The following is a 10836-nucleotide window of genomic DNA, read 5'->3' as shown; positions in this document are numbered from 1 at the left end:
GGAAGTGGACAAGGCCATGTGAGCGGTGAGCGCCTCCACCTGTATATTGGACCCGTGTCCCTCCTGGCTGGTCTCGACCAGCAGAGAGGTGACACGGGGCTGGATCCAGGCGGTTATTACCGCCTCCCTTCGGGAGGGATTCTTCCCCTCCGCACTTAAAGTGGCGGTGGTGAGACCCCTCCTGAAGAAACCATCTTTGGATCCAGCCGTTCTTAACAATTATCGTCCAGTCTCCAACCTCCCCTTTGATGGGTGCTGTGAGAAGGTTTTGAGGAAGCGTCTCCACCCCTCCTGGCGCCTCTGCCTGAAAACCTGGGTGGGTGGGGGAGGGGGTCTCTCTGCAGGCCACCAACAGTTGGGAGTTTTCCAAGCAGGGAAAAAGTGAAAGTCTCAAAGGAAGGGACACTCCTGCTTTCTTGCCAACCTTCCCGCTTGCAGAACCCGAGGCTGGAGCTGATGCCCCACCCAAGAAGAAGCTGGAGAGACAAAAGCCACCTTGTCCTTCCCTGGTGGTCTAGTGGTCAGGATTCAGCGCTTTCACCGCTGCGGCCCAGGTTCGATTCCCGGCCAGGGAAAGCTTTTGCTTCCAAACCATCCAACATCCTGCAGGTGGAATTTTCAGGGAGGCTCATTTTCATGGCAAGATAGGCTGAATCGGCCAGGAAATTGCCCTGGCTTCCCTTTCTCTTGCCTCCCTATCCCACTCCACCCTCCGGTCCTCTGGTGGGATTGACAGAGTCTCCATGCAACCAGCCTCCCTTGGACCTTCAGAAAAGGCAGATGATGACTGCAGGGATTCCCAAAGCTGCTTTTTCAGGAGGCAACTGGACTTCCTTGTTTTCCTCTGAAGACATTTTGCTTCTCCTCCAAGAAGCTTCTTCAGCTCTGATTGGATGGTGGGGAATGGAAGGATTAAAATTCCTTGCAGACATTCCATTCCCCGCCATCCAGTCAGAGTTGAAGAAGCGTCTTGGAGGAAAAGCGAAAAGTCTTCAGAGAAAAACAAGGAAGTCCAGTTGCCTCCTGAAAAAAGCAGCTTTGGGATAACCATGACCTGGATGAGTGAGAATCACCATAGACAACTGCAGAAATTGCAAGAGACTCGGAGGGTAAAAAGCTGCCTATGATCCACTGGGTGGGGGGGACAGGTGGGTGTCAGCACTTTAAGTAGGTTGAGGTGGAATGGTATTGCTGTGGCCCAGCAGGAGCCGTTGGAGCTGCCACCAGATTCCGACACCGAGGGGCCCTATGAGTCAGCTCTGGAGGACCCTGGACAGGATTCCAACTCTGAGCAGGGCGCAGAGAGACTGGTTGGCCACCAGGAGGCGCCTGAGCCTTGGACCAATGGAGAGGAAACAAGGGAGAGCAGTGAGTTGTTCCTGGATCCCCGGTATCGAAGAGCTAATAGGCGTCAGGAAGAGTTGCACAAGTACAGGAGGTAATTGCACTCAGCTGGTGGTCATTAGGCTCCTCTCCAGACTATAAAAAGGCTGCTTGTGCACACGCCCCTCTTGCAGAAGTCAATTAATGTCGGAGAACAATATGGTGAGCTTGGCAGGCTGGAATGCTGCCAAGCCTTATGTGTGCTGGATTGCTGCCCAAGCTTGTCTGTGCCGGTTTGCTGCCAAGGACCTGTCTGTTAATTAAATGCCATAACTTATCTTTGGCTCGGAGTGTGTGTTGGTGTGGGACAAGGGAGGTCAGAACAGGTATTTCTTAGCCACACAAAGAGTCATGGAGTCTGGCTGTTGAAAAGCTGCAGGTATCCTACCCTTTGTGGTGATGATGTTACCCATTCAGTCAAATCAGACACTAAGCAATTCTATGGGCCATGTCTCTCCCCATATTCCAATCTTGTACTTCTTTCAGTTTTTCTATGCTGTGGCTAGTGTCAGTTCAAAGTTAGAATAGAATAACAGAGTTGGAAGGGACCTTGTAGAGGTCATCGTCCAACCCCCTGCTCAAGCAGAAGACCCTACACCATTTCTAACAGATGGCAGTCCAGCCTCTTCTTGAAAGCCTCCAGTGATGGAGCACCCACAATTCTGAAGGCAACTTCTGTTCCATTGGTTGATTGTTCCCACTGTCAGAATATTTCTCCTTGTTTTTAGGTTGAAACTCTCCTCAATCAGACTCCAACAATTATTCCTTGTCTGGCCTTCAGGTGCTTTGAAAATTAGGTTGACAACTCAGCTTTGATGGTGTCCAGCCACAGTGCTCTCTGATGGCCTGGTTTCCTTTTGCCAGTAACTCTTCCAAACGTAACAACTTTGTCCGAGGAATTCTCCTTCAGGACATGGCCAAAGTGGATGAGTCACAGTTTCATGATTTGGGCTTTTAGTGACCTGTCTGATGTGATCCACTCCAACCTTCCCTTTGTATGATGGCTGGGTGGCAAAAGGGCTGAATTGTGACTGCCCTATGCTCCCTATGCCTGGATTCGAATCGCACCCCCACTGGCAAGAATGGGGATCTCAGGATATTATTTCTACATTTGTCATTCCTGCCGAAAATGCAACATGAGGTCCATGGCAGCCACCAAGAACGTGGCTCTTTTTCTCTCAATGTAAATAGAATCCGGGATCAAAACTTCATCTGGTGATGCTGCCTGTACATCCTAGAAGAGCAAAAGGAAGAAGGAGACATGCGCCAGCCGGGACTCGAACCCGGGTCTCAAGGTTGGAAACCCTGCATGATGCCCCTACACCACTGGCACAGCTGTTGAGAGTCTGTCTTGAGAGAAGCAATATTTACATCCAGGGTTTCTCTTTCCTCATCTGATGGCGGGAGAGAGGAACACGCTGGATCTGGTGACCAAGGTATCTTACTGCTGTCTAGCCAGCCCAGCTATGGATGCTCAAGTGGAGAGAGATGAGAGGGAGGCCTGTGCCAGGTCTCTGTGGCGCAATGGGTTAGCGCGTCTGGCTGTTAACCAGAAGGATGGTGGTTCAAGCCCACCCAGGGACGGCCTGTTTGATGAATTGACCAATAATCGATGGGAGGTGACAGAATGTTTATCTATTGGGTTCTTTATCTTAGAACTGCAAATCCCACCTTCTCTATTATTTTCTGCCAGATTTTAATATTTAGCCATCTGCTTCATGAGCTCTGTGCTCTGGAGGGGTATAACAATCCTTTAACCTATCCTATTGTGGAAATAACAGTCTGGAATAAAGATATGGGCATACCAGTTGAGCACACTCATACCTCTGGTTTCTGTAGTGTAGTGGTTATCACGTTTGCCTCACACGCAAAAGGTCCCTGGTTCGAAACCAGGCAGAAACACATCTTTTGCTCAGCACCACAGCCATTCCGAGATCCAAATAAGTGTGGGAAATACCACACACACACAAACATATACAAAGAACCAGAAGCACCCATTTTCTTTTCTCCCTTATCCAAAAGGGAATGAAGAAGCAGAGGATGCTTTTAAGCCATTGACCAAAGAAGATTAATTGTCCTGAACAAAAACGAGAGAATAAAGGCCTTAACAGTTTTATGGCTTCACATTCTGCAGAGGTAAAGAAAAGGAGAGAGGATGCCAAAGCCTCCATCTCTGTGGCAGGAGATGCTTCCGTTGCATCAATCCAGCCCTTACAGTGTGAGACTCCCTTCACTGGGAACCTTTCCTGCTGTCGGAGTTGATATCCCTTCCAAGGAGAAGCTGGAGGGATGACAGCCACTTTGTCCTTCCCTGGTGGTCTAGTGGTCAGGATTTGGCGCTCTCACCGCCACGGCCCGGGTTCGATTCCCGGCCAGGGAAAGCTTTTGCTTCCAACCTATCCATCATTCTGCAGCTGGAGTTTTCAGAAGGTTCATTTTCATAGGAAAGTAACCTGAACTGTCCAGAAAATTGTCTTGTGTCTGACTTTCATTCCTCCACATTTTTTTTCTTTCCTCCCATCCTATCTCATCCCAGCCTCTGGTCATCCTATCAGGCTTGATAGAGTCTCCATCCAACCAGCCCTCCTTGGGCTTCAAAGAAGGCAGGAATTGCAAGAGGCTTGGAGGGGGCAAAGCTGCCTATGGTCCACTTGGTGTAGAGAGATTGGCATCAGCTCTTCAAGGCAGCTGAGGGGAACTCTGGAGCCCAAGGGGTCAAGGGGTCCGGCTGTTGACCAGAAGAGGAGGGGTTGTTTTGAGTTCACCCCAAAACATCCCCAAAACGTTTCTCTTTTCCCATCTGATGGTGGGAGAGAGGAAGACACTTGATCTGGGGACCAAGGTATCTTATTGCTGTCTAGCCAGCCCAGCTATGGATGCTCAAGTGGAGGGAGCCGAGAGGACCTATGCCAGGTCTCTGTGGCACAATGGGTTAGCGTGTCTGGCTGTTAACCAGAAGGATGGTGGTTCGAGCCCACCCAGGGAGGGCCTCCTTGATGGTATGATTCAAAACAAATTCAGAGGTTGAATGCTGCACCAACTTTTCATCTGGAGGCTTCAATTCTCAGTTACTTGATCGTTTTTTTTCACTAAATATTTAGCTGTCATTTGTATTTATTTTTTTTTACCTTCCAGGGTTCAGGACCAAAGGCAGATCTCTTCATAATCAGTGTCTAAGGTGAAAGGGGGAGGGATCTCCCCACGTGTCCTGAGTTACTTTTTGGGATAGAGAAGTGCTGGAATGGCATTAAGCAATCCGAAGCAGTGCTCAGTTGGAGCTCTCCAGGGTCCTGAAATAGCTGCTTGTGGAAAAGATTAGGTCACCTGCAGGTTACTTCTAGGAAGGCAAAAGGGGGGAGGGAGAGGAGGAGGAGGAGCTGCAGATGATACTCAGATCTGACTCACAACTTAGAAACGTAACAATAATGCCTGAGCAGTTGCTGACATCGTTTGCCACCGGAGGCCAAGAGATGTTAGGGTTTGGGTTAACCAGAGGGGATGGGAAGGGAGCCCCATCTGTCCTGCAGCAGCTGCTACACCTGAGAGAGAGTTGAGGGGAGGCCTCTGCCTGTCTCTGTGGCTCAATAGGTTAGCCCGTCTGGCTGTTAACCAGGATAGTGGTTCGAGCCCACCCAGGGATGGCTGTGGGTGCCCCATCCCCTTGACGAGGTGGCCGAGTGGTGAAGGTGATGGACTGCTAATCCATTGTGCTCTGCACGCGTGGGTTCGAATCCCACCCTCGTTGACGCCTTTTCCTTTTGGTTGCAGGATTTGGAGGTGAAAGGATTAGTCCCACTCTGCATATTGGAAGGGTGAAAAGCTGAGCTGAGTCCCTATTTTTGCATTGTTTGTGCTCTTTCTTCTGGGAAAGTATTGTTCCATATTCTCATTTCTTTTATCACTTTATTCTGCCAATGGAATCCATCACCCCCCTATATTCTTAATGAATGCTCAATGAATCCGTCAGCGCCTGGCCTGAGTTTGCTGACACCTGAGAAACTTTGAAATTTGGAGAGGAGCAGAAAAAGACTCCATTTCCTCTTCCTGCCTTCTTTCTCAGATCCAGACCATCAAGATCCAGAGATCCTATTACGGTCTCCTCCAGTTCTCCTTCTGCATCTCTAGGGACTGCAATCCTCAGCCACGAAGTGGAGAGATGAAGGCGGTGAAAGGCTGCAGTCTCCCTTCCCTCTTCCCATCCAAAGAAGTTTGCATCTTGCAAGTATCCCAGGACATGAGCTCTGTACATTCTTGTACATTCCTTGAAGGTGGACATATCTTCATACAATTGGTTATCTAATTACTCATATGACCTCTTCAATCAGGTTCCTTTCACTTTTTATCTTTGCCTGTAACCTAATGGTTTCTATTGATATACGGGATTGAACCAGTCAACTCTTTGATAAAATGACTAAATTAGCACACCAGCAAAATGCTGGGGTATAGAATACTTTTGAGTTTGTAAGATGACAGTTGACCACAGCGTATTTTTTTGTAAGGTAGATAAATGTGGGATAGATAACACCACCACCAAATGGATTTGTAACCAGCTGACCAACTGCATTCAATGTGTGCAGTCCTCAATGCAACAAACAGTACATCTCGTGGAGGGAAGCATGCAGTGAGATACCTCAAGCTTCTGTCTTAGGCCCAGTCACCTTCCTAAACAAATTTTGAATGGGGGGATATCAGGAGAATTCATCACATTTGCAGAACAACATTTTAGGTTAGAAGATAGGCTCAAGATTCAGAAGGATCTTGACAGGCTTAAAAATAGGTTTCTATTCAAGAAAATGCAATCCAGTGATGAGAAAAGTAAGGTTTACATTTAGGAAGGAAAAACAGAAATGTACAGGTATAGAATAAATCACATCTGACACAACAACAGTAACTGCAAAATCCTCTGCAAATTTGATTAATTTCTGTTCTATTTCCTTGTCTTGTCCAGACCCCCTTGAAGTCCATTGACTTTTATCTGGCAGCAATTCATGTTGATCACTAGTAATTCAGATTCTTGCGTACAGGTGACATGAAATAAACTTGTGATACCTTTGAACTCTATCCTGGCTTCTGACGTCTTCTGACAGTTCATGCTGGTTTTAAAGTTTTTTATTCAAATATTGCTCATTGATGGGTGAAATGGCACCAATTACAAATATACAATAGCAAATATAAACTAGCAGAGTTGGAAGGGACCTTGGAGGTCTTCTAGTCCAACCCCCTGCCTTGGCTGGAAACCCTATACCATTTCAGACAAATGGCTATCCAACATCTTCTTAAAGACTTCCAGTGTTGGGGCATTCACAACTTCTGGAGGCAACTTCTGTTCCACTGATTAATTGTTCTAACTGTCAGGAAATTTCTCCTCACTTGCTTCTCTCCTTGATTAGTTTCCACCCATTGCTTCTTGGTCTACCCTCAGGTGCCTTGGAAAATAGCTTGACTCCCTCTTCTTTGGGGCAACCCTTGAGATATTGGAACACTGCTATCACGTCTCCCCTAGTCCTTCTTTGCATTAAACTAGACATACCCAGCTCCTGCAACTGTTCTTCATGTGTTTTAGTCTCCAGTCTCCTCATCATCTTTGCTGCTCTTCTCTGCAGTCTTTCTAGAGTCTCCACATCTTTTCTACATCATAGCGACTGAGCCACGATCAAGCCAGCATGTCCTCTGCTTGCCTCTTCTTCTTTGTCCCTTAGCCATTCCTACCATCATTGCCTCCTCCAAAGAATTTGCCCACACAACATGGCCAAAGTATTTATGCCATCATCACGGCTCAGAGGCATCACTTCTTCTTCCATCAGCCATTCTTAGTGTCCAATCTCACATGCACACATCATTACAGAGAACCAAGAATTTCCACATTAAAAAGTGGGAAATTTAGCAATTGCTGCCTGCTGGGGAGCTGATCTCCTTTCTGGACAGGCAATGTTGGAGGCATCCTTTCCTCCTACTTCCAAAAGTGCTTTTCCAAAAGGCTGTATTAGCACCCAGCCCTCTCCTAGAAAAATGAAATATCCTAGGAAATATTGAAAAGGCGGAATATTATATTTCCCTGGATGTGAAAAGGGAGAAACAGGTTTTTAAAGACAAAGTAGCTCTCTGCAGCTTCCTGCCCCTCCCCCCTTTGTCAATGACCCATTAAAGCCTGAGCTAGTGTACTTTACATAATAAAGGAAGGATTCTCCTTCCAGAGAAAGTCACCACATGGCATCTGGAAAATCAAACATGGGACTCAAAATACAGCCTAGAGAGCTGCCCCTGCATGGCCCCATGGGAGCCTGAAAACAAATCAGGATGCATTTCTTACATAGGAACAGGAAAAACAGAGGTGGGGCTGAACAGATTATGAAAAGCTCAGCAATCCCCTTCCTCTTCTCTCCTTCTTCACCCAACATTGAAGCATGTGATCACTTTTTTCTGTTCAGGAGTTCAGCCATGTGATCCTGTCCACCATTAAACCATCTTTCCAAGCAGCCTCCATGTCTCCAGTGTCTTTTTCCCCACTTGGAACCGAACCCAGAAGGACATTTTTCCAACAAGGCAACTGGATTTTCTTGGTTTTTTTTTCCTTTGGAAATCTTTCGCTTTGAAAATCTGTGAAAATCATCCCAGAAGCTTCTTCAGTTCTTCTTGGACGAGAAGCGAAACATTTTCAAAGAAAACCAAGAATTGTCTTTTGGAAAAGTATCTCTGGGACAACCACAACCTGAATGACTTTGAACCTCTTGTGGACACTTTCCTTTGTAGAAAGCTAGCACCCACCCTTCCCCTAGAATAATGAAATATTTTAGGGAATATTAAAACCGGCATAATATTATATTTCCCCAGAAAGAGAAAGAGAAATAGTAAGGGAGGCAGAAACTCGGAGCTTCAGCTCCCTGCACTCAGCAGGTATTTGGTGCCCATGGAGAAGGACTGGCCCAGCCTATCTACCAGACTTCAGCCTCAGGGTGATGGGATTAGCCCTCACTCAAGATCCAAACCAGGGCAAAGCCATTAAGACACTGTTGGAAGAAATGTCCTTCTGGGCTCGGCTCCAAGTGGGGGAAAAGACACTGGAGACTTGGAGGCTGCTTGGAAAGATGGTTTAATGGTGGACAGGACCACATGGCTTGAGCTCCTGAACAGAAAAGGTGATCACATGCTTCAATGTTGGTGGAGAAGAGAAGGAAGGAAGAGAAGCTGAGTCCCTTGTTTTATGCCCTCTCTGGCCTTTGATCTTGAGCTTGTGTTCTGATTGGTTGTCAGACTCCCATGGGGCCATGCAGGGGCAACTCTCTTCTAGGCTGCGTTTTGAATCCAGGTTTGGTTGAGTTCTCAGATGCTATGTGGCGAGTTGGGTAAAGGGCCAATATTATCATGCCTTAATCCCATCCCCTTGGAGCTTAAGGGGAGAACTCTTTATTATGTAAAGGGACTGGCTTGGCCTTCTTAATGGTCCACTGACAAAAAAGGTGGGGGCAGGAAGCTGCAGGGAGAGTTACTTTGTAACATGTTTCTTCCTTTTCACATCCAGGGAAATATAATATTCTGCCATTTCAATATTTCCTAGGATATTTCATTTTTCTGGGAGAGGGCTGGGTGATAACTTCCTACAACACAATAGAAATTGCCCAAATACACCCTTTCGGAACACAAGACCCTTGTTTATATCAGCAACCAAGCCTGGGACTCAAGACAGCCTACAAAGTTAGCTATAGTCCCCTGCATAGTCCCATGGGAGTCTGACAGCAGCCAACAAAATACATTTCTTGCACAGGAACAGGAAGCTCAAGGCCCAAGAGAGGGTATACATAACCCCCACTCTCCACTCCATGTGGTCAACTGGCCAGGACCTCAAACCCATGTGGACTCGTTCATCAATAAACCATCTTTCCAATCAGCCTCCGTGTTTCCAGTGTCTTTCACCCTGCTTGGAACTGAACCAGCTGGATATTTCTCTCAACGCCTTCTACTCTAATGCCCATCATTCCCAGAGCCCAATAGAACGTGATCTCTCATCAGCCCTTGCAGGGTCCTCTTGGCATTGCGCACACAGTCCACCAGGGGGCTCCCTCAGCAACCGTTGGAAAAGCCGGGGAGCACACACCCGAAACTCACCCACTCACTCACCCCGCCGCCGCTTTCAGGAGGGAACTGAGCATGCGCTTGCCTCTTTTGCGAGCTCAAGAGACACACGTGTTGCCCGGTGCATTTTACCCCAGAAAAGTTTTGAAAGCGTTATCAGCCATTTCTCCAGTGTCCGATTCTGCTCCCCCTCGCTCTGCTTCCCTTAGGCTGAGCCTTTCCCGGAGTCCAAGAGGCTGCAAGGAAGCCTTGCACGGAGGGAGACCAAGACCTGACTCCGGAGTTCAGTAAGTGCGGGGGGGGGAGTTCTTCCACGGGCTGGACTCTGCGCGGAGACACGCAAAAACTTCCATCAAGTTCGGAGTCCTGGAAAGTGGGGAGCCCCTTGACCCATGTTCCCCTGCCTCCCCTGTGCAATGCATGCACGGGACAGGCAGGGACAGGCAGGGGACAGGCAGGGAAGAAATCAAGAGCTACGGACTCGATGCGTTGCCTCCAGGAGGAAAATCAAGATGGCCCATTTACTTTCCATTTCCTTGGGGGGGAAACTGCTAGGCGCGGGGCGGAGGAGGGGGTCGGCTTTGCAAAGCAGGTTGGTGCCTCCAACTCCTGGACAATTTCCTGCAAATTTATTGGCCCCGTTTTCAAAAGGGCTTCCTCTTTTCTAAGCTGAGAGAAGCGACTGCCGAAGTCTCACCTGGCTTCAAGGTGGACAAGGATTCGAACTCACTTTCCTGTTTCCCCGCTTTCCTCCACTGTGACCAGTTGGCTTTGCCAGAAAGGGTTACATGAACTGAGGTGGAAATGCAGGCTGGGATGCACCATTCACACTATATGCAGGTAGTCCTCAACTTGCAATCACTGTTGAACCCAAAATTTCCGTTGCTTAGTGAAGCATTTGCTAAGTGAATTTTGTGCCATTCTTGTCACAGTTGTTAAGTGAATCAACATGTGTAAATAATATGATTGTTAAATGAATCTGGCTTCCCCATTGACTTTGCTTGTCGAAAGATTGCTCAAGGTGATCCCATGACCTCGGGGCACCAAAACGGTCATAAATATGAATCAATTGCCAAGCATCTGCATTTTGATTCTGTGATCGTGGGGATGCTGCAATAGTCACAAGTGTGAAAAATGATAAGTCACTTTTTAGTGCCATTGTAACTTTGAACGGTCGCTAAATGAACTGTTGTAAGCTGAGGACTACCTGTGCTCTGTAAGCCACTGTTTTTTTCAAACTTGGCCAATGTAAATGCTAGGAGTTTTAAGTCCATACATCTTATGTTGGCCAAGTTTGAAGAAAGACTGGATTAGGCTAAAAGTGGGAAATGATGTTCCCTTTTCTATGATGTGCCTCAGTCAAAGCATGTTTAAAGCCTACAT

The 10836-nt window shown here is 47.5% G+C and overlaps 6 non-coding genes across 6 annotated transcripts; 5 read left to right on the top strand and 1 right to left on the bottom strand.

The window, feature by feature from the left end:
- Positions 1-503: 503 nt before the first annotated feature.
- Positions 504-575, top strand: TRNAE-UUC. Its single transcript has one exon. It is a non-coding gene; the product is annotated as a tRNA-Glu (tRNA).
- Positions 576-2645: 2070 nt separating this feature from the next.
- On the bottom strand, positions 2646-2716 carry TRNAG-UCC. The gene has a single exon. It is a non-coding gene; the product is annotated as a tRNA-Gly (tRNA).
- Positions 2717-2893: 177 nt separating this feature from the next.
- On the top strand, positions 2894-2967 carry TRNAN-GUU. Its single transcript has one exon. It is a non-coding gene; the product is annotated as a tRNA-Asn (tRNA).
- Positions 2968-3212: 245 nt separating this feature from the next.
- Positions 3213-3285, top strand: TRNAV-CAC. Its single transcript has one exon. It is a non-coding gene; the product is annotated as a tRNA-Val (tRNA).
- Positions 3286-3691: 406 nt separating this feature from the next.
- Positions 3692-3763, top strand: TRNAE-CUC. The gene has a single exon. It is a non-coding gene; the product is annotated as a tRNA-Glu (tRNA).
- A 1283-nt stretch (positions 3764-5046) lies between these two features.
- Positions 5047-5128, top strand: TRNAS-GCU. The gene has a single exon. It is a non-coding gene; the product is annotated as a tRNA-Ser (tRNA).
- The last annotated feature ends 5708 nt before the right edge of the window (positions 5129-10836 follow it).

This window comes from Thamnophis elegans, chromosome 2, assembly GCF_009769535.1.
Source record: "Thamnophis elegans isolate rThaEle1 chromosome 2, rThaEle1.pri, whole genome shotgun sequence".
In the NCBI taxonomy this organism is placed as follows: Eukaryota; Metazoa; Chordata; class Lepidosauria; order Squamata; family Colubridae; genus Thamnophis; species Thamnophis elegans.
The sequence above is the reverse complement of the archived record's forward strand: the minus strand, read 5'-3'. Positions and strand labels throughout refer to the sequence as shown.